The sequence below is a fragment of the Corella eumyota genome, chromosome 6, assembly GCF_963082875.1.
Source record: "Corella eumyota chromosome 6, kaCorEumy4.1, whole genome shotgun sequence".
NCBI lineage: Eukaryota > Metazoa > Chordata > Ascidiacea > Phlebobranchia > Corellidae > Corella > Corella eumyota.
This window is the reverse complement of record NC_137495.1, coordinates 9,393,596-9,419,675: the sequence shown is the minus strand read 5'-3', so window position 1 is coordinate 9,419,675 and position 26,080 is coordinate 9,393,596. Positions and strand designations below refer to the sequence as shown.

The 26,080-nt window shown below is 27.9% G+C and overlaps 11 non-coding genes across 11 annotated transcripts; all 11 read left to right on the top strand.

Annotated features, from left to right (window-relative positions):
- The first annotated feature begins 839 nt into the window (after nt 1-839).
- Trnag-ucc (transfer RNA glycine (anticodon UCC)) lies at nt 840-911 on the top strand. Its single transcript has one exon. It is a non-coding gene; the product is annotated as a tRNA-Gly (tRNA).
- Nucleotides 912-1,944: 1,033 nt separating this feature from the next.
- Trnal-caa (transfer RNA leucine (anticodon CAA)) lies at nt 1,945-2,060 on the top strand. Its single transcript has 2 exons — nt 1,945-1,982; nt 2,015-2,060. It is a non-coding gene; the product is annotated as a tRNA-Leu (tRNA).
- A 4,622-nt stretch (nt 2,061-6,682) lies between these two features.
- On the top strand, nt 6,683-6,798 carry Trnal-caa (transfer RNA leucine (anticodon CAA)). Its single transcript has 2 exons — nt 6,683-6,720; nt 6,753-6,798. It is a non-coding gene; the product is annotated as a tRNA-Leu (tRNA).
- A 2,255-nt stretch (nt 6,799-9,053) lies between these two features.
- Trnal-caa (transfer RNA leucine (anticodon CAA)) lies at nt 9,054-9,169 on the top strand. Its single transcript has 2 exons — nt 9,054-9,091; nt 9,124-9,169. It is a non-coding gene; the product is annotated as a tRNA-Leu (tRNA).
- A 6,994-nt stretch (nt 9,170-16,163) lies between these two features.
- On the top strand, nt 16,164-16,279 carry Trnal-caa (transfer RNA leucine (anticodon CAA)). Its single transcript has 2 exons — nt 16,164-16,201; nt 16,234-16,279. It is a non-coding gene; the product is annotated as a tRNA-Leu (tRNA).
- Nucleotides 16,280-18,533: 2,254 nt separating this feature from the next.
- On the top strand, nt 18,534-18,649 carry Trnal-caa (transfer RNA leucine (anticodon CAA)). The gene is made up of 2 exons: nt 18,534-18,571; nt 18,604-18,649. It is a non-coding gene; the product is annotated as a tRNA-Leu (tRNA).
- A 2,254-nt stretch (nt 18,650-20,903) lies between these two features.
- Trnal-caa (transfer RNA leucine (anticodon CAA)) lies at nt 20,904-21,019 on the top strand. The gene is made up of 2 exons: nt 20,904-20,941; nt 20,974-21,019. It is a non-coding gene; the product is annotated as a tRNA-Leu (tRNA).
- Nucleotides 21,020-22,168: 1,149 nt separating this feature from the next.
- Nucleotides 22,169-22,240, top strand: Trnag-ucc (transfer RNA glycine (anticodon UCC)). The gene has a single exon. It is a non-coding gene; the product is annotated as a tRNA-Gly (tRNA).
- A 586-nt stretch (nt 22,241-22,826) lies between these two features.
- Trnat-ugu (transfer RNA threonine (anticodon UGU)) lies at nt 22,827-22,898 on the top strand. The gene has a single exon. It is a non-coding gene; the product is annotated as a tRNA-Thr (tRNA).
- A 1,921-nt stretch (nt 22,899-24,819) lies between these two features.
- Trnag-ucc (transfer RNA glycine (anticodon UCC)) lies at nt 24,820-24,891 on the top strand. Its single transcript has one exon. It is a non-coding gene; the product is annotated as a tRNA-Gly (tRNA).
- A 586-nt stretch (nt 24,892-25,477) lies between these two features.
- On the top strand, nt 25,478-25,549 carry Trnat-ugu (transfer RNA threonine (anticodon UGU)). Its single transcript has one exon. It is a non-coding gene; the product is annotated as a tRNA-Thr (tRNA).
- The last annotated feature ends 531 nt before the right edge of the window (nt 25,550-26,080 follow it).

Here is a 26,080-nt window from a genome sequence, read left to right as displayed (position 1 = left end):
TAAAAAAACTTTTATGTAACAGGTATGTACTAGTTAACTAATTTAATAAAATAAGTATTTATTGCTAATATTCTTCTTACCAATATAGGTCAAGTCTGAATCCAAATTATGTATTAGTGGTAAAGTAATTAGCCAATACCAAACAATAAATGTAACGTAACAAACATTTATCAATGAAATACCATAACAAATCTGCCATTTTCATGTTTATTGTAATGTGTTATCTGTCCTAAGTCACTTGCCCCCTCCCATTAGTCACTTGGGCCCACTTTGTCCGCTGTGGGCTGTATTACGTGACTTGTAAGTTAAACTGTAAGAAATGAGTTGTTTAAGGAGGCACATAGTGAACAGCCTGAAAAATGGTTGTGTTTGGTTGCTCGATTGTGTTGATAATCATCTTGTAAATAAATCTGTGATATACAGAATTTGGTGCAAGATCAGTAGTTAACAAAATAGGTAAACGCATAAGCGGCAGAATATTTTACAATATTTATCTATAATTCTTTACTTCATAAATTGTGAATTTAAACTACTATTTTATGATCATAATGAAACACAATAAATGCAATGTTATAATTTTGAGGCAGGTCAAAGAAGTATACCGTTGTCGTTTCCTGACAGTATCGTACATAAAAAAAACTTTAAAAATGATATTAATTTATACTCTAAAATGGTAGCAATTTCCAACAAAACTTTGAACATTATCGGATCCGAATAAGTTTGTTTTTTAAATGCGCTAAAATGGAAATTCCAAATTTGCGTAAGTTGATAAGGCCATGAATTATCTTTATTGATCCTATGTCATATTAAAGAGCTTCATTAAATAGATGTTTTTGTACGCGTCGATGGTGTAACGGTTAGCATTGGTGCCTTCCAAACACTAGTTCCGGGTTCAACTCCCGGTCGACGCAAGATTTTTAATACTAAAATAGGGTTAAAATTATATAATAAAATATACATAGTTTGATATTAAATAATTTTTTAACTTATGTAGCAATAAAGCTAAAATTTAATGTTTATAACCCCACATTATCCGACTGGTAATTTTACCCGACTCTGTTTTTCAAAATTCGTTAAATAAACGTGAACAATTAAAAAATAATTTAATATGTGTTATTAAACAATAAAAAAAATTAAAGACAACATTTTCTTATAGAATAAAATTTTGTGCTTTAAAATGAAAATAGTTAAAATATAATAAATTATATAATTAACAATGTCCAGATAAGCCAACATAATACATAAAATTGGTTGCAAAAATGGGAATAACTTAACTTAATTTGGGACTCTCTTACAAAAGTTTGAGCTTTATTTATTACGAATAAGTTAAGTCATTTAAAGTGCAAAAAAATAAAATTTATATTTTTTATAAGTTGTTTAGCTTTTAACCTATAAAAGAGTATACGAGAATAAGCGAAAATATATAAACAATAAAAATTTTGATTTTCCTTATTACATTTTACTTTGATATTAATTTAGTACGTTAATAAGCAGAAAGGGACATAATGTAAATTAAGCGTTTATTTTTGAAAAAAGTAAGTCAAAGTTTTGTATCAACTATCCCATAATAGCAATTATAATTAGAAATTTCACAACACGATATTTTTAGTTTATTGAGTTTCGTAATGCAGCACCTGGTTGAACGGAAATACCCATTTAATGCAATACTTTTTGTAAATTTTAAATGAAATATATCTGCAAATATTTTTATAATGGTGCTTTAACTTTGTTTTTATGGTATATCTATATATTCTAGAAATATTATGTTTCCTTTGTGATGTGCAAATGTTAGTTAAAAAAAAATTTTTACATAATGTAAGCTTAGCGTTTTTTTAAAGAGGAAGTAAGTTAAGGTTTTGTATCAACTAACCCATAATACCAATTATAATCAGAAATTTCGCCACACGATATCTTTAATTTAATGAGTTTCGTAATGCAAAATGTGTCAGGATGGCCGAGTGGTCTAAGGCGCCAGACTCAAGTTAAAATCTTCGCCGTTGTGCGGCGATGGGTGTTCTGGTCTCCGAATGGAGGCGTGGGTTCGAATCCCACTTCTGACAATATTTTTATATGATTAAAACACGATTTTTGAATTAAATAAACAACTTTTTAATTTCACTATTGTTGGCATAACGTCAGGTTAAAAATAAAAATAGCTTTATTCAGAAGTTCACGGATATAACACGTAACTAAATTTATTCAAAAAAAATTTTACTTTTTATTTTAAACTTAACCGTCATAAAGAAACCAGTATTTAATTATAAGTGAATTACCAGCTTTACGAATTGCAAATTTGACTGTAACTTACCTTTCCAAAGTAACCAAGTTAAAGGGTAAAAATAAGTTCCCTCGTCCGATTATTTAAAAAAACTTTTATGTAACAGGTATGTACTAGTTAACTAATTTAATAAAATAAGTATTTATTGCTAATATTCTTCTTACCAACATAGGTCAAGTCTGAATCCAAATTATGTATTAGTGGTAAAGTAATTAGCCAATACCAAACAATAAATTTAACGTAGCAAACATTTATCAATGGAATACCATAACAAATCTGCCATTTTCATTTTTATTGTAACGTGTTATCTGTCCTAAGTCACTTGCCCCCTCCCATTAGTCAATTGGGCCCACTTTATCCGCTGTGGGCTGTATTACGTGACTTGTAAGTTAAACTGTAAGAAATGAGTTGTTTAAGGAGGTACATAGTGAACAGCCTGAAAAATGGTTGTGTTTGGTTGCTCGATTGTGTTGATAATCATCTTGTAAATAAATCTGTGATATACAGAATTTGGTGCGAGATCAGTAGTTAACAAAATAGGTAAACGCATAAGCGGCAGAATATTTTACAATATTTATCTATAATTCTTTACTTCATAAATTGTGAATTTAAACTACTATTTTATGATCATAATGAAACACAATAAATGCAATGTTATATTTTTGAGGCAGGTCAAAGAAGTATACCGTTGTCGTTTCCTGACAGTATCGTACATAAAAAAAACTTTAAAAATGATATTAATTTATACTCTAAAATGGTAGCAATTTCCAACAAAACTTTGAACATTATCGGATCCGAATAAGTTCGTTCTTTAAATGCGCTAAAATGGAAATTCCAAATTTGCGTAAGTTGATTTGTTTATAAGGCCATGAATTATCTTTATTGATCCTATGTCATATTAAAGAGCTTCATTAAATAACTGTTTTTGTACGCGTCGATGGTGTAACGGTTAGCATTGGTGCCTTCCAAGCACTGGTTCCGGGTTCGTCTCCCGGTCGACGCAAGATTTTTAATACTAAAATAGTGTTAAAATTATATAATAAAATATACATAGTTTGATATTAAATAATTTTTTTAACTTATGTAGCAATAAAGCTAAAATTTAATGTATATAACCCCACATTATCCGACTGGTAATTTTACCCGACTCTGTTTTTTAAAATTTGTTAAATAAACGTGAACAATTAAAAAATAATTTAATATGTGTTATTAAACATTAAAAAAAATTAAAGGAAACATTTTCTTATAGATTAAAATTTTGTGCTTTAAAATGAAAATAGTTAAAATATAATAAATTATATAATTAACAATGTCCAGATAAGCCAACATAATACATAAAATTGGTTGCAAAAATGGGAATAAGTTAACTTAATTTGGGACTCTCTAACAAAAGTTTGAGCTTTATTTATTACGAATAAGTTAAGTCATTTAAAGTGCAAAAAAATAAAATTTATATTTTTTATAAGTTGTTTAGCTTTTAACCTATAAAAGAGTAAACGAGAATAAGCGAAAATATATAAACAATAAAAATTTTGATTTTCCTTATTACATTTTACTTTGATATTAATTTAGTACGTTAATAAACAGAAAGGGACATAATGTAAATTAAGCGTTTATTTTTGAAAAAAGTAAGTCAAAGTTTTGTATCAACTATCCCATAATAGCAATTATAATTAAAAATTTCACAACACGATATTTTTAGTTTATTGAGTTTCGTAATGCAGCACCTGGTTGAACGGAAATACCCATTTAATGCAATACTTTTTGTAAATTTTAAATGAAATATATTTGCAAATATTTTTATAATGGTGCTTTAACTTTGTTTTTATGGTATATCTATATATTCTAGAAAAATTATGTTTCCTTTGTGATGTGCAAATGTTAGTTAAAAAAAAATTTTTACATAATGTAAGCTTAGCGTTTTTTTAAAGATGAAGTAAGTTAAGGTTTTGTATCAACTAACCCATAATACCAATTATAATCAGAAATTTCGCCACACGATATCTTTAATTTAATGAGTTTCGTAATATATAATGTGTCAGGATGGCGAGTGGTCTAAGGCGCCAGACTCAAGTTAAAATCTTCGCCGTTGTGCGGCGATGGGTGTTCTGGTCTCCGAATGGAGGCGTGGGTTCGAATCCCACTGCTGACAATTTTTTAAATGATTAAAACACGATTTTTGAATTAAATAAACAACTTTTTAATTTCACTATTGTTGGCATAACGTCAGGTTAAAAATAAAAATAGGTTTATTCAGAAGTTCACGGATATAACACGTAACTAAATTTATTCCAAAAAAATTTTACTTTTTATTTTAAACTTAACCGTCATAAAGAAACCAGTATTTAATTATAAGTGAATTACCAGCTTTACGAATTGCAAATTTGACTGTAACTTACCTTTCCAAAGTAACCAAGTTAAAGGGTAAAAATAAGTTCCCTCGTCCGATTATTTAAAAAAACTTTTATGTAACAGGTATGTACTAGTTAACTAATTTAATAAAATAAGTATTTATTGCTAATATTCTTCTTACCAACATAGGTCAAGTCTGAATCCAAACTATGTATTAATGGTAAAGTAATTAGCCAATACCAAACAATAAATTTAACGTAGCAAACATTTATCAATGGAATACCATAACAAATCTGCCATTTTCATGTTTATTGTAACGTGTTATCTGTCCTAAGTCACTTGCCCCCTCCCATTAGTCAATTGAGCCCACTTTATCCGCTGTGGGCTGTATTACGTGACTTGTAAGTTAAACTGTAAGAAATGAGTTGTTTAAGGAGGTACATAGTGAACAGCCTGAAAAATGGTTGTGTTTGGTTGCTCGATTGTGTTGATAATCATCTTGTAAATAAATCTGTGATATACAGAATTTGGTGCGAGATCAGTAGTTAACAAAATAGGTAAACGCATAAGCGGCAGAATATTTTACAATATTTATCTATAATTCTTTACTTCATAAATTGTGAATTTAAACTACTATTTTATGATCATAATGAAACACAATAAATGCAATGTTATATTTTTGAGGCAGGTCAAAGAAGTATACCGTTGTCCTTTTCTGACAGTATCGTACATAAAAAAACTTTAAAAATGATATTAATTTTACTCTAAAATGGTAGCAATTTCCAACAAAACTTTGAACATTATCGGATCCGAATAAGTTCGTTCTTTAAATGCGCTAAAATGGAAATTCCAAATTTGCGTAAGTTGATTTGTTTATAAGACCATGAATTATCTTTATTGATCCTATGTCATATTAAAGAGCTTCATTAAATAACTGATTTTGTACGCGTCGATGGTGTAACGGTTAGCATTGGTGCCTTCCAAGCACTGGTTCCGGGTTCGACTACCGGTCGACGCAAGATTTTTAATACTAAAATAGTGTTAAAATTATATAATAAAATATACATAGTTTGATATTAAATAATTTTTTTAACTTATGTAGCAATAAAGCTAAAATTTAATGTATATAACCCCACATTATCCGACTGGTAATTTTACCCGACTCTGTTTTTCAAAATTCGTTAAATAAACGTGAACAATTAAAAAATAATTTAATATGTGTTATTAAACATTAAAAAAAATTAAAGGAAACATTTTCTTATAGATTAAAATTTTGTGCTTTAAAATGAAAATAGTTAAAATATAATAAATTATATAATTAACAATGTCCAGATAAGCCAACATAATACATAAAATTGGTTGCAAAAATGGGAATAAGTTAACTTAATTTGGGACTCTCTAACAAAAGTTTGAGCTTTATTTATTACGAATAAGTTAGGTCATTTAAAGTGCAAAAAAATAAAATTTATATTTTTTATAAGTTGTTTAGCTTTTAACCTATAAAAGAGTAAACGAGAATAAGCGAAAATATATAAACAATAAAAATTTTGATTTTCCTTATTACATTTTACTTTGATATTAATTTAGTACGTTAATAAGCAGAAAGGGACATAATGTAAATTAAGCGTTTATTTTTGAAAAAAGTAAGTCAAAGTTTTGTATCAACTATCCCATAATAGCAATTATAATTAAAAATTTCACAACACGATATTTTTAGTTTATTGAGTTTCGTAATGCAGCACCTGGTTGAACGGAAATACCCATTTAATGCAATACTTTTTGTAAATTTTAAATGAAATATATTTGCAAATATTTTTATAATGGTGCTTTAACTTTGTTTTTATGGTATATCTATATATTCTAGAAAAATTATGTTTCCTTTGTGATGTGCAAATGTTAGTTAAAAAAAAATTTTTACATAATGTAAGCTTAGCGTTTTTTTAAAGAGGAAGTAAGTTAAGGTTTTGTATCAACTAACCCATAATACCAATTATAATCAGAAATTTCGCCACACGATATCTTTAATTTAATGAGTTTCGTAATGCAAAATGTGTCAGGATGGCCGAGTGGTCTAAGGCGCCAGACTCAAGTTAAAATCTTCGCCGTTGTGCAGCGATGGGTGTTCTGGTCTCCGAATGGAGGCGTGGGTTCGAATCCCACTTCTGACAATATTTTTATATGATTAAAACACGATTTTTGAATTAAATAAACAACTTTTTAATTTCACTATTGTTGGCATAACGTCAGGTTAAAAATAAAAATAGGTTTATTCAGAAGTTCACGGATATAACACGTAACTAAATTTATTCAAAAAAAATTTTACTTTTTATTTTAAACTTAACCGTCATAAAGAAACCAGTATTTAATTATAAGTGAATTATCAGCTTTACGAATTGCAAATTTGACTGTAACTTACCTTTCCAAAGTAACCAAGTTAAAGGGTAAAAATAAGTTCCCTCGTCCGATTATTTAAAAAAACTTTTATGTAACAGGTATGTACTAGTTAACTAATTTAATAAAATAAGTATTTATTGCTAATATTCTTCTTACCAACATAGGTCAAGTCTGAATCCAAATTATGTATTAGTGGTAAAGTAATTAGCCAATACCAAACAATAAATTTAACGTAGCAAACATTTATCAATGGAATACCATAACAAATCTGCCATTTTCATTTTTATTGTAACGTGTTATCTGTCCTAAGTCACTTGCCCCCTCCCATTAGTCAATTGGGCCCACTTTATCCGCTGTGGGCTGTATTACGTGACTTGTAAGTTAAACTGTAAGAAATGAGTTGTTTAAGGAGGTACATAGTGAACAGCCTGAAAAATGGTTGTGTTTGGTTGCTCGATTGTGTTGATAATCATCTTGTAAATAAATCTGTGATATACAGAATTTGGTGCGAGATCAGTAGTTAACAAAATAGGTAAACGCATAAGCGGCAGAATATTTTACAATATTTATCTATAATTCTTTACTTCATAAATTGTGAATTTAAACTACTATTTTATGATCATAATGAAACACAATAAATGCAATGTTATATTTTTGAGGCAGGTCAAAGAAGTATACCGTTGTCGTTTCCTGACAGTATCGTACATAAAAAAAACTTTAAAAATGATATTAATTTATACTCTAAAATGGTAGCAATTTCCAACAAAACTTTGAACATTATCGGATCCGAATAAGTTCGTTCTTTAAATGCGCTAAAATGGAAATTCCAAATTTGCGTAAGTTGATTTGTTTATAAGGCCATGAATTATCTTTATTGATCCTATGTCATATTAAAGAGCTTCATTAAATAACTGTTTTTGTACGCGTCGTTGGTGTAACGGTTAGCATTGGTGCCTTCCAAGCACTGGTTCCGGGTTCGACTCCCGGTCGACGCAAGATTTTTAATACTAAAATAGTGTTAAAATTATATAATAAAATATACATAGTTTGATATTAAATAATTTTTTTAACTTATGTAGCAATAAAGCTAAAATTTAATGTATATAACCCTACATTATCCGACTGGTAATTTTACCCGACTCTGTTTTTCAAAATTCGTTAAATAAACGTGAACAATTAAAAAATAATTTAATATGTGTTATTAAACATTAAAAAAAATTAAAGGAAACATTTTCTTATAGATTAAAATTTTGTGCTTTAAAATGAAAATAGTTAAAATATAATAAATTATATAATTAACAATGTCCAGATAAGCCAACATAATACATAAAATTGGTTGCAAAAATGGGAATAAGTTAACTTAATTTGGGACTCTCTAACAAAAGTTTGAGCTTTATTTATTACGAATAAGTTAAGTCATTTAAAGTGCAAAAAAATAAAATTTATATTTTTTATAAGTTGTTTAGCTTTTAACCTATAAAAGAGTAAACGAGAATAAGCGAAAATATATAAACAATAAAAATTTTGATTTTCTTTATTACATTTTACTTTGATATTAATTTAGTACGTTAATAAGCAGAAAGGGACATAATGTAAATTAAGCGTTTATTTTTGAAAAAAGTAAGTCAAAGTTTTGTATCAACTATCCCATAATAGCAATTATAATTAAAAATTTCACAACACGATATTTTTAGTTTATTGAGTTTCGTAATGCAGCATCTGGTTAAACGGAAATACCCATTTAATGCAATACTTTTTGTAAATTTTAAATGAAATATATTTGCAAATATTTTTATAATGGTGCTTTAACTTTGTTTTTATGGTATATCTATATATTCTAGAAAAATTATGTTTCCTTTGTGGTGTGCAAATGTTAGTTAAAAAAAAATTTTTACATAATGTAAGCTTAGCGTTTTTTTAAAGAGGTAGTAAGTTATGGTTTTGTATCAACTAACCCATAATACCAATTATAATCAGAAATTTCGCCACACGATATCTTTAATTTAATGAGTTTCGTAATGCAAAATGTGTCAGGATGGCCGAGTGGTCTAAGGCGCCAGACTCAAGTTAAAGTCTTCGCCGTTGTGCGGCGATGGGTGTTCTGGTCTCCGAATGGAGGCGTGGGTTCGAATCCCACTTCTGACAATATTTTTATATGATTAAAACACGATTTTTGAATTAAATAAACAACTTTTTAATTTCACTATTGTTGGCATAACGTCAGGTTAAAAATAAAAATAGGTTTATTCAGAAGTTCACGGATATAACACGTAACTAAATTTATTCAAAAAAAATTTTACTTTTTATTTTAAACTTAACCGTCATAAAGAAACCAGTATTTAATTATAAGTGAATTACCAGCTTTACGAATTGCAAATTTGACTGTAACTTACCTTTCCAAAGTAACCAAGTTAAAGGGTAAAAATAAGTTCCCTCGTCCGATTATTTAAAAAAAACTTTTATGTAACAGGTATGTACTAGTTAACTAATTTAATAAAATAAGTATTTATTGCTAATATTCTTCTTACCAATATAGGTCAAGTCTGAATCCAAATTATGTATTAGTGGTAAAGTAATTAGCCAATACCAAACAATAAATTTAACGTAGCAAACATTTATCAATGGAATACCATAACAAATCTGCCATTTTCATGTTTATTGTAACGTGTTATCTGTCCTAAGTCACTTGCCCCCTCCCATTAGTCACTTGGGCCCACTTTATCCGCTGTGGGCTGTATTACGTGACTTGTAAGTTAAACTGTAAGAAATGAGTTGTTTAAGGAGGTACATAGTGAACAGCCTGAAAAATGGTTGTGTTTGGTTGCTCGATTGTGTTGATAATCATCTTGTAAATAAATCTGTGATATACAGAATTTGGTGCAAGATCAGTAGTTAACAAAATAGGTAAACGCATAAGCGGCAGAATATTTTACAATATTTATCTATAATTCTTTACTTCATAAATTGTGAAATTAAACTACTATTTTATGATCATAATGAAACACAATAAATGCAATGTTATATTTTTGAGGCAGGTCAAAGAAGTATACCGTTGTCCTTTTCTGACAGTATCGTACATAAAAAAACTTTAAAAATGATATTAATTTATACTCTAAAATGGTAGCAATTTCCAACAAAACTTTGAACATTATCGGATCCGAATAAGTTCGTTCTTTAAATGCGCTAAAATGGAAATTCCAAATTTGCGTAAGTTGATTAGTTTATAAGGCCATGAATTATCTTTATTGATCCTATGTCATATTAAAGACCTTCATTAAATAACTGTTTTTGTACGCGTCGATGGTGTATAGGTTAGCATTGGTGTCTTCCAAGCACTAGTTCCAGGTTCGACTCCCGGTAGACGCAAGATTTTTAATACTAAAATAGTGTTAAAATTATATAATAAAATATACATAGTTTGATATTAAATAATTTTTTTAACTTAGGTAGCAATAAAGCTAAAATTTAATGTATATAACCCCACATTATCGAACTGGTAATTTTACCCGACTCTGTTTTTCAAAATTTGTTAAATAAACGTGAACAATTAAAAAATAATTTAATATGTGTTATTAAACATTAAAAAAAATTAAAGGAAACATTTTCTTATAGATTAAAATTTTGTGCTTTAAAATGAAAATAGTTAAAATATAATAAATTATATAATTAACAATGTCCAGATAAGCCAACATAATACATAAAATTGGTTGCAAAAATGGAAATAAGTTAACTTAATTTGGGACTCTCTAACAAAAGTTTGAGCTTTATTTATTACGAATAAGTTAAGTTATTTAAAGTGCAAAAAAATAAAATTTATATTTTTTATAAGTTGTTTAGCTTTTAACCTATAAAAGAGTAAACGAGAATAAGCGAAAATATATAAACAATAAAAATTTTGATTTTCCTTATTACATTTTACTTTGATATTAATTTAGTACGTTAATAAGCAGAAAGGGACATAATGTAAATTAAGCGTTTATTTTTGAAAAAAGTAAGTCAAAGTTTTGTATCAACTATCCCATAATAGCAATTATAATTAGAAATTTCACAACACGATATTTTTAGTTTATTGAGTTTCGTAATGCAGCACCTGGTTGAACGGAAATACCCATTTAATGCAATATTTTTTGTAAATTTTAAATGAAATATATTTGCAAATATTTTTATAATGGTGCTTTAACTTTGTTTTTATGGTATATCTATATATTCTAGAAAAATTATGTTTCCCTTGTGATGTGCAAATGTTAGTTAAAAAAAATTTTTACATAATGTAAGCTTAGCGTTTTTTTAAAGAGGAAGTAAGTTAAGGTTTTGTATCAACTAACCCATAATACCAATTATAATCAGAAATTTCGCCACACGATATCTTTAATTTAATGAGTTTCGTAATGCAAAATGTGTTAGGATGGCCGAGTGGTCTAAGGCGCCAGACTCAAGATAAAATATTCGCCGTTGTGCGGCGATGGGTGTTCTGGTCTCCGAATGGAGGCGTGGGTTCGCTTCCCACTTCTGACAATATTTTTATATGATTAAAACACGATTTTTGAATTAAATAAACAACTTTTTAATTTCACTATTGTTGGCATAACGTCAGGTTAAAAATATAGATAGGTTTATTCAGAAGTTCACAGATATAACACGTAACTAAATTTATTCAAAAAAAATTTAACATTTTATTTTAAACTTAACCGTCATAAAGAAACCAGTATTTAATTATAAGTGAATTACCAGCTTTACGAATTGCAAATTTGACTGAAACTTACATTTCCAAAGTAACCAAGTTAAAGGGTAAAAATAAGTTCCCTCGTCCGATTATTTAAAAAAACTTTTATGTAACAGGTATGTACTAGTTAACTAATTTAATAAAATAAGTATTTATTGCTAATATTCTTCTTACCAATATAGGTCAAGTCTGAATCCAAATTATGTATTAGTGGTAAAGTAATTAGCCAATACCAAACAATAAATTTAACGTAGCAAACATTTATCAATGGAATACCATAACAAATCTGCCATTTTCATGTTTATTGTAACGTGTTATCTGTCCTAAGTCACTTGCCCCCTCCCATTAGTCACTTGGGCCCACTTTATCCGCTGTGGGCTGTATTACGTGACTTGTAAGTTAAACTGTAAGAAATGAGTTGTTTAAGGAGGTACATAGTGAACAGCCTGAAAAATGGTTGTGTTTGGTTGCTCGATTGTGTTGATAATCATCTTGTAAATAAATCTGTGATATACAGAATTTGGTGCGAGATCAGTAGTTAACAAAATAGGTAAACGCATAAGCGGCAGAATATTTTACAATATTTATCTATAATCCTTTACTTCATAAATTGTGAATTTAAACTACTATTTTATGATCATAATGAAACACAATAAATGCAATGTTATATTTTTGAGGCAGGTCAAAGAAGTATACCGTTGTCCTTTTCTGACAGTATCGTACATAAAAAAACTTTAAAAATGATATTAATTTATACTCTAAAATGGTAGCAATTTCCAACAAAACTTTGAACATTATCGGATCCGAATAAGTTCGTTCTTTAAATGCGCTAAAATGGAAATTCCAAATTTGCGTAAGTTGATTAGTTTATAAGGCCATGAATTATCTTTATTGATCCTATGTCATATTAAAGACCTTCATTAAATAACTGTTTTTGTACGCGTCGATGGTGTATAGGTTAGCATTGGTGTCTTCCAAGCACTAGTTCCGGGTTCGACTCCCGGTCGACGCAAGATTTTTAATACTAAAATAGTGTTAAAATTATATAATAAAATATACATAGTTTGATATTAAATAATTTTTTTAACTTATGTAGCAATAAAGCTAAAATTTAATGTATATAACCCCACATTATCCGACTGGTAATTTTACCCGACTCTGTTTTTCAAAATTCGTTAAATAAACGTGAACAATTAAAAAATAATTTAATATGTGTTATTAAACATTAAAAAAAATTAAAGGAAACATTTTCTTATAGATTAAAATTTTGTGCTTTAAAATGAAAATAGTTAAAATATAATAAATTATATAATTAACAATGTCCAGATAAGCCAACATAATACATAAAATTGGTTGCAAAAATGAAAATAAGTTAACTTAATTTGGGACTCTCTAACAAAAGTTTGAGTTTTTTTTATTACGAATAAGTTAAGTTATTTAAAGTGCAAAAAAATAAAATTTATATTTTTTATAAGTTGTTTAGCTTTTAACCTATAAAAGAGTAAACGAGAATAAGCGAAAATATATAAACAATAAAAATTTTGATTTTCCTTATTACATTTTACTTTGATATTAATTTAGTACGTTAATAAGCAGAAAGGGACATAATGTAAATTAAGCGTTTATTTTTGAAAAAAGTAAGTCAAAGTTTTGTATCAACTATCCCATAATAGCAATTATAATTAGAAGTTTCACAACACGATATTTTTAGTTTATTGAGTTTCGTAATGCAGCACCTGGTTGAACGGAAATACCCATTTAATGCAATATTTTTTGTAAATTTTAAATGAAATATATTTGCAAATATTTTTATAATGGTGCTTTAACTTTGTTTTTATGGTATATCTATATATTCTAGAAAAATTATGTTTCCTTTGTGATGTGCAAATGTTAGTTAAAAAAAATTTTTTACATAATGTAAGCTTAGCGTTTTTTTAAAGAGGAAGTAAGTTAAGGTTTTGTATCAACTAACCCATAATACCAATTATAATCAGAAATTTCGCCACACGATATCTTTAATTTAATGAGTTTCGTAATGCAAAATGTGTCAGGATGGCCGAGTGGTCTAAGGCGCCAGACTCAAGATAAAATCTTCGCCGTTGTGCGGCGATGGGTGTTCTGGTCTCCGAATGGAGGCGTGGGTTCGCTTCCCACTTCTGACAATATTTTTATATGATTAAAACACGATTTTTGAATTAAATAAACAACTTTTTAATTTCACTAGTGTTGGCATAACGTCAGGTTAAAAATAAAGATAGGTTTATTCAGAAGTTCACAGATATAACACGTAACTAAATTTATTCAAAAAAAATTTAACTTTTTATTTTAAACTTAACCGTCATAAAGAAACCAGTATTTAATTATAAGTGAATTACCAGCTTTACAAATTGCAAATTTGACTGTAACTTACCTTTCCAAAGTAACCAAGTTAAAGGGTAAAAATAAGTTCCCTCGTCCGATTATTTAAAAAAACTTTTATGTAACAGGTATGTACTAGTTAACTAATTTAATAAAATAAGTATTTATTGCTAATATTCTTCTTACCAATATAGGTCAAGTCTGAATCCAAATTATGTATTAGTGGTAAAGTAATTAGCCAATACCAAACAATAAATTTAACGTAGCAAACATTTATCAATGGAATACCATAACAAATCTGCCATTTTCATGTTTATTGTAACGTGTTATCTGTCCTAAGTCACTTGCCCCCTCCCATTAGTCACTTGGGCCCACTTTATCCGCTGTGGGCTGTATTACGTGACTTGTAAGTTAAACTGTAAGAAATGAGTTGTTTAAGGAGGTACATAGTGAACAGCCTGAAAAATGGTTGTGTTTGGTTGCTCGATTGTGTTGATAATCATTTTGTAAATAAATCTGTGATATACAGAATTTGGTGCGAGATCAGTAGTTAACAAAATAGGTAAACGCATAAGCGGCAGAATATTTTACAATATTTATCTATAATTCTTTACTTCATAAATTGTGAATTTAAACTACTATTTTATGATCATAATGAAACACAATAAATGCAATGTTATATTTTTGAGGTAGGTCAAAGAAGTATACCGTTGTCCTTTTCTGACAGTATCGTACATAAAAAAACTTTAAAAATGATATTAATTTATACTCTAAAATGGTAGCAATTTCCAACAAAACTTTGAACATTATCGGATCCGAATAAGTTCGTTCTTTAAATGCGCTAAAATGGAAATTCCAAATTTGCGTAAGTTGATTAGTTTATAAGGCCATGAATTATCTTTATTGATCCTATGTCATATTAAAGACCTTCATTAAATAACTGTTTTTGTACGCGTCGATGGTGTATAGGTTAGCATTGGTGTCTTCCAAGCACTAGTTCCGGGTTCGACTCCCGGTCGACGCAAGATTTTTAATACTAAAATAGTGTTAAAATTATATAATAAAATATACATAGTTTGATATTAAATAATTTTTTTAACTTATGTAGCAATAAAGCTAAAATTTAATGTATATAACCCCACATTATCCGACTGGTAATTTTACCCGACTCTGTTTTTCAAAATTCGTTAAATAAACGTGAACAATTAAAAAATAATTTAATATGTGTTATTAAACATTAAAAAAAATTAAAGGAAACATTTTCTTATAGATTAAAATTTTGTGCTTTAAAATGAAAATAGTTAAAATATAATAAATTATATAATTAACAATGTCCAGATAAGCCAACATAATACATAAAATTGGTTGCAAAAATGGGAATAAGTTAACTTAATTTGGGACTCTCTAACAAAAGTTTGAGCTTTATTTATTACGAATAAGTTAAGTCATTTAAAGTGCAAAAAAATAAAATTTATATTTTTTATAAGTTGTTTAGCTTTTAACCTATAAAAGAGTAAACGAGAATAAGCGAAAATATATAAACAATAAAAATTTTGATTTTCCTTATTACATTTTACTTTGATATTAATTTAGTACGTTAATAAGCAGAAAGGGACATAATGTAAATTAAGCGTTTATTTTTGAAAAAAGTAAGTCAAAGTTTTGTATCAACTATCCCATAATAGCAATTATAATTAAAAATTTCACAACACGATATTTTTAGTTTATTGAGTTTCGTAATGCAGCACCTGGTTGAACGGAAATACCCATTTAATGCAATACTTTTTGTAAATTTTAAATGAAATATATTTGCAAATATTTTTATAATGGTGCTTTAACTTTGTTTTTATGGTATATCTATATATTCTAGAAAAATTATGTTTCCTTTGTGATGTGCAAATGTTAGTTAAAAAAAAATTTTTACATAATGTAAGCTTAGCGTTTTTTTAAAGAGGAAGTAAGTTAAGGTTTTGTATCAACTAACCCATAATACCAATTATAATCAGAAATTTTGCCACACGATATCTTTAATTTAATGAGTTTCGTAATGCAAAATGTGTCAGGATGGCCGAGTGGTCTAAGGCGCCAGACTCAAGTTAAATTCTTCGCCGTTGTGCGGCGATGGGTGTTCTGGTCTCCGAATGGAGGCGTGGGTTCGAATCCCACTTTTGACAAGATTTTTATATGATTAAAACACGATTTTTGAATTAAATAAACAACTTTTTAATTTCACTATTGTTGGCATAACGTCAGGTTAAAAATAAAAATAGGTTTATTCAGAAGTTCACGGATATAACACGTAACTAAATTTATTCAAAAAAAATTTTACTTTTTATTTTAAACTTAACCGTCATAAAGAAACCAGTATTTAATTATAAGTGAATTACCAGCTTTACAAATTGCAAATTTGATTGTAACTTACCTTTCCAAAGTAACCAAGTTAAAGGGTAAAAATAAGTTCCCTCGTCCGATTATTTAAAAAAACTTTTATGTAACAGGTATGTACTAGTTAACTAATTTAATAAAATAAGTATTTATTGCTAATATTCTTCTTACCAATATAGGTCAAGTCTGAATCCAAATTATGTATTAGTGGTAAAGTAATTAGCCAATACCAAACAATAAATTTAACGTAGCAAACATTTATCAATGGAATACCATAACAAATCTGCCATTTTCATGTTTATTGTAACGTGTTATCTGTCCTAAGTCACTTGCCCCCTCCCATTAGTCACTTGGGCCCACTTTATCCGCTGTGGGCTGTATTACGTGACTTGTAAGTTAAACTGTAAGAAATGAGTTGTTTAAGGAGGTACATAGTGAACAGCCTGAAAAATGGTTGTGTTTGGTTGCTCGATTGTGTTGATAATCATTTTGTAAATAAATCTGTGATATACAGAATTTGGTGCGAGATCAGTAGTTAACAAAATAGGTAAACGCATAAGCGGCAGAATATTTTACAATATTTATCTATAATTCTTTACTTCATAAATTGTGAATTTAAACTACTATTTTATGATCATAATGAAACACAATAAATGCAATGTTATATTTTTGAGGTAGGTCAAAGAAGTATACCGTTGTCCTTTTCTGACAGTATCGTACATAAAAAAACTTTAAAAATGATATTAATTTATACTCTAAAATGGTAGCAATTTCCAACAAAACTTTGAACATTATCGGATCCGAATAAGTTCGTTCTTTAAATGCGCTAAAATGGAAATTCCAAATTTGCGTAAGTTGATTAGTTTATAAGGCCATGAATTATCTTTATTGATCCTATGTCATATTAAAGACCTTCATTAAATAACTGTTTTTGTACGCGTCGATGGTGTATAGGTTAGCATTGGTGTCTTCCAAGCACTAGTTCCGGGTTCGACTCCCGGTCGACGCAAGATTTTTAATACTAAAATAGTGTTAAAATTATATAATAAAATATACATAGTTTGATATTAAATAATTTTTTTAACTTATGTAGCAATAAAGCTAAAATTTAATGTATATAACCCCACATTATCCGACTGGTAATTTTACCCGACTCTGTTTTTCAAAATTCGTTAAATAAACGTGAACAATTAAAAAATAATTTAATATGTGTTATTAAACATTAAAAAAAATTAAAGGAAACATTTTCTTATAGATTAAAATTTTGTGCTTTAAAATGAAAATAGTTAAAATATAATAAATTATATAATTAACAATGTCCAGATAAGCCAACATAATACATAAAATTGGTTGCAAAAATGGGAATAAGTTAACTTAATTTGGGACTCTCTAACAAAAGTTTGAGCTTTATTTATTACGAATAAGTTAAGTCATTTAAAGTGCAAAAAAATAAAATTTATATTTTTTATAAGTTGTTTAGCTTTTAACCTATAAAAGAGTAAACGAGAATAAGCGAAAATATATAAACAATAAAAATTTTGATTTTCCTTATTACATTTTACTTTGATATTAATTTAGTACGTTAATAAGCAGAAAGGGACATAATGTAAATTAAGCGTTTATTTTTGAAAAAAGTAAGTCAAAGTTTTGTATCAACTATCCCATAATAGCAATTATAATTAAAAATTTCACAACACGATATTTTTAGTTTATTGAGTTTCGTAATGCAGCACCTGGTTGAACGGAAATACCCATTTAATGCAATACTTTTTGTAAATTTTAAATGAAATATATTTGCAAATATTTTTATAATGGTGCTTTAACTTTGTTTTTATGGTATATCTATATATTCTAGAAAAATTATGTTTCCTTTGTGATGTGCAAATGTTAGTTAAAAAAAAATTTTTACATAATGTAAGCTTAGCGTTTTTTTAAAGAGGAAGTAAGTTAAGGTTTTGTATCAACTAACCCATAATACCAATTATAATCAGAAATTTTGCCACACGATATCTTTAATTTAATGAGTTTCGTAATGCAAAATGTGTCAGGATGGCCGAGTGGTCTAAGGCGCCAGACTCAAGTTAAATTCTTCGCCGTTGTGCGGCGATGGGTGTTCTGGTCTCCGAATGGAGGCGTGGGTTCGAATCCCACTTTTGACAAGATTTTTATATGATTAAAACACGATTTTTGAATTAAATAAACAACTTTTTAATTTCACTATTGTTGGCATAACGTCAGGTTAAAAATAAAAATAGGTTTATTCAGAAGTTCACGGATATAACACGTAACTAAATTTATTCAAAAAAAATTTTACTTTTTATTTTAAACTTAACCGTCATAAAGAAACCAGTATTTAATTATAAGTGAATTACCAGCTTTACAAATTGCAAATTTGATTGTAACTTACCTTTCCAAAGTAACCAAGTTAAAGGGTAAAAATAAGTTCCCTCGTCCGATTATTTAAAAAAACTTTTATGTAACAGGTATGTACTAGTTAACTAATTTAATAAAATAAGTATTTATTGCTAATATTCTTCTTACCAATATAGGTCAAGTCTGAATCCAAATTATGTATTAGTGGTAAAGTAATTAGCCAATACCAAACAATAAATTTAACGTAGCAAACATTTATCAATGGAATACCATAACAAATCTGCCATTTTCATGTTTATTGTAACGTGTTATCTGTCCTAAGTCACTTGCCCCCTCCCATTAGTCACTTGGGCCCACTTTATCCGCTGTGGGCTGTATTACGTGACTTGTAAGTTAAACTGTAAGAAATGAGTTGTTTAAGGAGGTACATAGTGAACAGCCTGAAAAATGGTTGTGTTTGGTTGCTCGATTGTGTTGATAATCATTTTGTAAATAAATCTGTGATATACAGAATTTGGTGCGAGATCAGTAGTTAACAAAATAGGTAAACGCATAAGCGGCAGAATATTTTACAATATTTATCTATAATTCTTTACTTCATAAATTGTGAATTTAAACTACTATTTTATGATCATAATGAAACACAATAAATGCAATGTTATATTTTTGAGGTAGGTCAAAGAAGTATACCGTTGTCCTTTTCTGACAGTATCGTACATAAAAAAACTTTAAAAATGATATTAATTTATACTCTAAAATGGTAGCAATTTCCAACAAAACTTTGAACATTATCGGATCCGAATAAGTTCGTTCTTTAAATGCGCTAAAATGGAAATTCCAAATTTGCGTAAGTTGATTAGTTTATAAGGCCATGAATTATCTTTATTGATCCTATGTCATATTAAAGACCTTCATTAAATAACTGTTTTTGTACGCGTCGATGGTGTATAGGTTAGCATTGGTGTCTTCCAAGCACTAGTTCCGGGTTCGACTCCCGGTCGACGCAAGATTTTTAATACTAAAATAGTGTTAAAATTATATAATAAAATATACATAGTTTGATATTAAATAATTTTTTTAACTTATGTAGCAATAAAGCTAAAATTTAATGTATATAACCCCACATTATCCGACTGGTAATTTTACCCGACTCTGTTTTTCAAAATTCGTTAAATAAACGTGAACAATTAAAAAATAATTTAATATGTGTTATTAAACATTAAAAAAAATTAAAGGAAACATTTTCTTATAGATTAAAATTTTGTGCTTTAAAATGAAAATAGTTAAAATATAATAAATTATATAATTAACAATGTCCAGATAAGCCAACATAATACATAAAATTGGTTGCAAAAATGGGAATAAGTTAACTTAATTTGGGACTCTCTAACAAAAGTTTGAGCTTTATTTATTACGAATAAGTTAAGTCATTTAAAGTGCAAAAAAATAAAATTTATATTTTTTATAAGTTGTTTAGCTTTTAACCTATAAAAGAGTAAACGAGAATAAGCGAAAATATATAAACAATAAAAATTTTGATTTTCCTTATTACATTTTACTTTGATATTAATTTAGTACGTTAATAAGCAGAAAGGGACATAATGTAAATTAAGCGTTTATTTTTGAAAAAAGTAAGTCAAAGTTTTGTATCAACTATCCCATAATAGCAATTATAATTAAAAATTTCACAACACGATATTTTTAGTTTATTGAGTTTCGTAATGCAGCACCTGGTTGAACGGAAATACCCATTTAATGCAATACTTTTTGTAAATTTTAAATGAAATATATTTGCAAATATTTTTATAATGGTGCTTTAACTTTGTTTTTATGGTATATCTATATATTCTAGAAAAATTATGTTTCCTTTGTGATGTGCAAATGTTAGTTAAAAAAAAATTTTTACATAATGTAAGCTTAGCGTTTTTTTAAAGAGGAAGTAAGTTAAGGTTTTGTATCAACTAACCCATAATACCAATTATAATCAGAAATTTTGCCACACGATATCTTTAATTTAATGAGTTTCGTAATGCAAAATGTGTCAGGATGGCCGAGTGGTCTAAGGCGCCAGACTCAAGTTAAAATCTTCGCCGTTGTGCGGCGATGGGTGTTCTGGTCTCCGAATGGAGGCGTGGGTTCGAATCCCACTTTTGACAAGATTTTTATATGATTAAAACACGATTTTTGAATTAAATAAACAACTTTTTAATTTCACTATTGTTGGCATAACGTCAGGTTAAAAATAAAAATAGGTTTATTCAGAAGTTCACGGATATAACACGTAACTAAATTTATTCAAAAAAAATTTAACTTTTTATTTTAAACTTAACCGTCATAAAGAAACCAGTATTTAATTATAAGTGAATTACCAGCTTTACGAATTGCAAATTTGACTGTAACTTACCTTTCCAAAGTAACCAAGTTAAAGGGTAAAAATAAGTTCCCTCGTCCGATTATTTAAAAAAACTTTTATGTAACAGGTATGTACTAGTTAACTAATTTAATAAAATAAGTATTTATTGCTAATATTCTTCTTACCAACATAGGTCAAGTCTGAATCCAAATTATGTATTAGTGGTAAAGTAATTAGCCAATACCAAACAATAAATTTAACGTAGCAAACATTTATCAATGGAATACCATAACAAATCTGCCATTTTCATGTTTATTGTAACGTGTTATCTGTCCTAAGTCACTTGCCCCCTCCCATTAGTCACTTGGGCCCACTTTATCCGCTGTGGGCTGTATTACGTAACTTGTAAGTTAAACTGTAAGAAATGAGTTGTTTAAGGAGGTACATAGTGAACAGCCTGAAAAATGGTTGTGTTTGGTTGCTCGATTGTGTTGATAATCATCTTGTAAATAAATCTGTAATATACAGAATTTGGTGCGAGATCAGTAGTTAACAAAATAGGTAAACGCATAAGCGGCAGAATATTTTACAATATTTATCTATAATTCTTTACTTCATAAATTGTGAATTTAAACTACTATTTTATGATCATAATGAAACACAATAAATGCAATGTTATATTTTTGAGGCAGGTCAAAGAAGTATACCGTTGTCGTTTCCTGACAGTATCGTACATAAAAAAAACTTTAAAAATGATATTAATTTATACTCTAAAATGGTAGCAATTTCCAACAAAACTTTGAACATTATCGGATCCGAATAAGTTCGTTCTTTAAATGCGCTAAAATGGAAATTCCAAATTTGCGTAAGTTGATTTGTTTATAAGGCCATGAATTATCTTTATTGATCCTATGTCATATTAAAGAGCTTCATTAAATAACTGTTATTGTACGCGTCGATGGTGTAACGGTTAGCATTGGTGCCTTCCAAGCACTAGTTCCGGGTTCGACTCCCGGTCGACGCAAGATTTTTAATACTAAAATAGTGTTAAAATTATATAATAAAATATACATAGTTTGATATTAAATAATTTTTTTAACTTATGTAGCAATAAAGCTAAAATTTAATGTATATAACCCCACATTATCCGACTGGTAATTTTACCCGACTCTGTTTTTCAAAATTCGTTAAATAAACGTGAACAATTAAAAAATAATTTAATATGTGTTATTAAACATTAAAAAAAATTAAAGACAACATCTTCTTATAGAATAAAATTCTGTGCTTTAAATAAAATAATTAAAATATAATAAATTATATAATTAACAATGTCCAGATAAGCCAACATAATACATAAAATTGGTTGCAAAAATGGGAATAACTTAACTTAATTTGGGACTCTCTTACAAAAGTTTGAGCTTTATTTATTACGAATAAATTAAGTCATTTAAAGTGCAAAAAAATAAAATTTATATTTTTTATAAGTTGTTTAGCTTTTAACCTATAAAAGAGTAAACGAGAATAAGCGAAAATATATAAACAATAAAAATTTTGATTTTCCTTATTACATTTTACTTTAATATTAATTTAGTACGTTAATAAGCAGAAAGGGCGTTATGGCTTAGTGGTAAAGCGCCTGTCTTGTAAACAGGAGATCCTGGGTTCGATCCCCAGGAACGCCTATTCATTTTTTTAAACTATTGTTGTGAAATTTATTAATTTCTAAAAAGTATTCTACTTTTTCTGATTTAAAAATAAATAAAATTTGCGTTTTATATTTGCAAATCTTTTTAATGAAACTTTAAATTTGTTTTCTCGGTAAATCTATATATTCTAAAAAAATTATTTTCCATTTGTGATGTGCATATGTTGGTTAGTAAAAATGAATTTTGACATAATGTAAATTAAGCGTTTATTTTTGAAAAAAGTAAGTCAAAGTTTTGTATCAACTATCCCATAATAGCAATTATAATTAGAAAATTTCACAACACGATATTTTTAGTTTATTGAGTTTCGTAATGCAGCACCTGGTTGAACGGAAATACCCATTTAATGCAATATTTTTTGTAAATTTTAAATGAAATATATTTGCAAATATTTTTATAATGGGGCTTTAACTTTGATTTTATGGTATATCTATATGTTCTAGAAAAATTATGTTTTCTTTGTGATGTGCAAATGTTAGTTAAAAAATAAATTTTTACATAATGTAAGCTTAGCGTTTTTTTAAAGAGGAAGTAAGTTAAGGTTTTGTATCAACTAACCCATAATACCAATTATAATTAGAAATTTCGCCACACGACATCTTTAATTTAATGAGTTTCGTAATGCAAAATGTGTCAGGATGGCCGAGTGGTCTAAGGCGCCAGACTCAAGATAAAATCTTCGCCGTTGTGCGGCGATGGGTGTTCTGGTCTCCGAATGGAGGCGTGGGTTCGCTTCCCACTTCTGACAATATTTTTATATGATTAAAACACGATTTTTGAATTAAATAAACAACTTTTTAATTTCACTATTGTTGGCATAACGTCAGGTTAAAAATAAAGATAGGTTTATTCAGAAGTTCACAGATATAACACGTAACTAAATTTATTCAAAAAAAATTTAACTTTTTATTTTAAACTTAACCGTCATAAAGAAACCAGTATTTAATTATAAGTGAATTACCAGCTTTACGAATTGCAAATTTGACTGTAACTTACCTTTCCAAAGTAACCAAGTTAAAGGGTAAAAATAAGTTCCCTCGTCCGATTATTTAAAAAAACTTTTATGTAACAGGTATGTACTAGTTAACTAATTTAATAAAATAAGTATTTATTGCTAATATTCTTCTTACCAAAATAGGTCAAGTCTGAATCCAAATTATGTATTAGTGGTAAAGTAATTAGCCAATACCAAACAATAAATTTAACGTAGCAAACATTTATCAATGGAATACCATAACAAATCTGCCATTTTCATGTTTATTGTAACGTGTTATCTGTCCTAAGTCACTTGCCCCCTCCCATTAGTCACTTGGGCCCACTTTATCCGCTGTGGGCTGTATTACGTAACTTGTAAGTTAAACTGTAAGAAATGAGTTGTTTAAGGAGGTACATAGTGAACAGCCTGAAAAATGGTTGTGTTTGGTTGCTCGATTGTGTTGATAATCATCTTGTAAATAAATCTGTAATATACAGAATTTGGTGCGAGATCAGTAGTTAACAAAATAGGTAAACGCATAAGCGGCAGAATATTTTACAATATTTATCTATAATTCTTTACTTCATAAATTGTGAATTTAAACTACTATTTTATGATCATAATGAAACACAATAAATGCAATGTTATATTTTTGAGGCAGGTCAAAGAAGTATACCGTTGTCGTTTCCTGACAGTATCGTACATAAAAAAAACTTTAAAAATGATATTAATTTATACTCTAAAATGGTAGCAATTTCCAACAAAACTTTGAACATTATCGGATCCGAATAAGTTCGTTCTTTAAATGCGCTAAAATGGAAATTCCAAATTTGCGTAAGTTGATTTGTTTATAAGGCCATGAATTATCTTTATTGATCCTATGTCATATTAAAGAGCTTCATTAAATAACTGTTATTGTACGCGTCGATGGTGTAACGGTTAGCATTGGTGCCTTCCAAGCACTAGTTCCGGGTTCGACTCCCGGTCGACGCAAGATTTTTAATACTAAAATAGTGTTAAAATTATATAATAAAATATACATAGTTTGATATTAAATAATTTTTTTAACTTATGTAGCAATAAAGCTAAAATTTAATGTATATAACCCCACATTATCCGACTGGTAATTTTACCCGACTCTGTTTTTCAAAATTCGTTAAATAAACGTGAACAATTAAAAAATAATTTAATATGTGTTATTAAACATTAAAAAAAATTAAAGACAACATCTTCTTATAGAATAAAATTCTGTGCTTTAAATAAAATAATTAAAATATAATAAATTATATAATTAACAATGTCCAGATAAGCCAACATAATACATAAAATTGGTTGCAAAAATGGGAATAACTTAACTTAATTTGGGACTCTCTTACAAAAGTTTGAGCTTTATTTATTACGAATAAATTAAGTCATTTAAAGTGCAAAAAAATAAAATTTATATTTTTTATAAGTTGTTTAGCTTTTAACCTATAAAAGAGTAAACGAGAATAAGCGAAAATATATAAACAATAAAAATTTTGATTTTCCTTATTACATTTTACTTTAATATTAATTTAGTACGTTAATAAGCAGAAAGGGCGTTATGGCTTAGTGGTAAAGCGCCTGTCTTGTAAACAGGAGATCCTGGGTTCGATCCCCAGTAACGCCTATTCATTTTTTTAAACTATTGTTGTGAAATTTATTAATTTCTAAAAAGTATTCTACTTTTTCTGATTTAAAAATAAATAAAATTTGCGTTTTATATTTGCAAATCTTTTTAATGAAACTTTAAATTTGTTTTCTCGGTAAATCTATATATTCTAAAAAAATTATTTTCCATTTGTGATGTGCATATGTTGGTTAGTAAAAATGAATTTTGACATAATGTAAATTAAGCGTTTATTTTTGAAAAAAGTAAGTCAAAGTTTTGTATCAACTATCCCATAATAGCAATTATAATTAGAAAATTTCACAACACGATATTTTTAGTTTATTGAGTTTCGTAATGCAGCACCTGGTTGAACGGAAATACCCATTTAATGCAATATTTTTTGTAAATTTTAAATGAAATATATTTGCAAATATTTTTATAATGGGGCTTTAACTTTGATTTTATGGTATATCTATATGTTCTAGAAAAATTATGTTTTCTTTGTGATGTGCAAATGTTAGTTAAAAAATAAATTTTTACATAATGTAA